Here is a 1352-nt window from a genome sequence, read left to right as displayed (position 1 = left end):
CGCAGTGTGGAAGATGCGTGGATGTATGTGCAGAATGTTGTTAGGGAGAATGTCAACAAGTATGTCCTCGGCATATTTGTTGACTTCAAGGGGGCATTCGATTATCTGATCTGGGATCGAGTGATAGAACGGTTAGAGGAACTTGGCTGTCCGGAAATTAGTCTCTGGCGAAGCTACTTTTCGGACAGAAAAGCCTCTATCGTTGGAATGAATGGGAGTGTGGAGATTGGAGTGGCTCGTGGCTGTCCGCAGGGATCCATCTGTGGTCCATATATATGGAACCTCATGATGGACTCTCTGCTTGGGCAGCTCGAGCCACTCTGTAAGTGTTGTGCGTATGCGGACGACCTTCTTCTCCTTGTTGAAGGTCGCTCAAGGCGTGAGTTGGATCGGGTGGGAGGACAATTTTTGGAAATTGTCCACAACTGGGGGATAAGTGTGGGTGTAGACATCTCGATGGACAAAACGGTGACAATGCTTTTAAAAGGCAGACTGTCACCGGGGCGTCCACCGGTTGTCCGAGTGAATGGGGTCGGCATCAGGTATGTGACGCAAGTCAAGTACCTGGGGTTGACCATGAGTGAAAGAATGTGTTTTACTCCACACTTGGTGAGTGTTAAGGTGCGACTGCAGGCGGTCGTAGGTAAGGTTATGCGCGTTTTACGGAGTGATTGGGGCCTCGGACGTCGTGCTGTTCGCACCATATACCGCGGCTTATTTGTGGCCTGTGCCACTTATGGAGCGGCTGTATGGTGGCGAACTGTCACGACGGTCTTCGGTCGCCGAAAGCTCCTCTCCGTCCAGCGCTGCATGATGCTCGCCTGTCTGCCTGTATGTCGCACCGTTTCTACGGATGCGTTGCAGGTGTTACTAGGTGCGCCCCCTCTTGACCTGGTTGTCATGCAGCGTGCTGTATCATTCAGGTTAAGAAGGGGTCTGAGTGTGTCATTGCTGCGGAATGATTTGATTTCCGATGATGATGTGGAGAGGGAGGGATATCTAGGGAGCAAGAGGCTTCTAGATGATAGGGTCAGGTGTAGGTGGCAAGACCGTTGGGACAGTAGTCTCAATGGTCGGGTGACTTATGAGTACATCCGGGACGTTAGGTATGTAGAAGGAAACCCAGACTTCAGATTCTGTCTAAGTCTGGGTTTCCTGCTTACGGGGCATGGGCCTCTTAATGCATTCTTGCATAAGAGGCACCTTGCAGATAGTCCAGAGTGTATGTGTGGGGCGCGTGTTGAGGATTGGGTGCATGTTATAGCGGAATGCCCGATGTACTCAGACATTAGGGACCTTGGGGGTATGGGGATTAGTTGGACTGATGGACGGATAGACGTTAGTGGTGTGAT

The sequence above is a fragment of the Zeugodacus cucurbitae genome, chromosome X, assembly GCF_028554725.1.
Source record: "Zeugodacus cucurbitae isolate PBARC_wt_2022May chromosome X, idZeuCucr1.2, whole genome shotgun sequence".
NCBI classification, from domain to species: domain Eukaryota; kingdom Metazoa; phylum Arthropoda; class Insecta; order Diptera; family Tephritidae; genus Zeugodacus; species Zeugodacus cucurbitae.
This window is presented reverse-complemented; position numbering follows the sequence as displayed.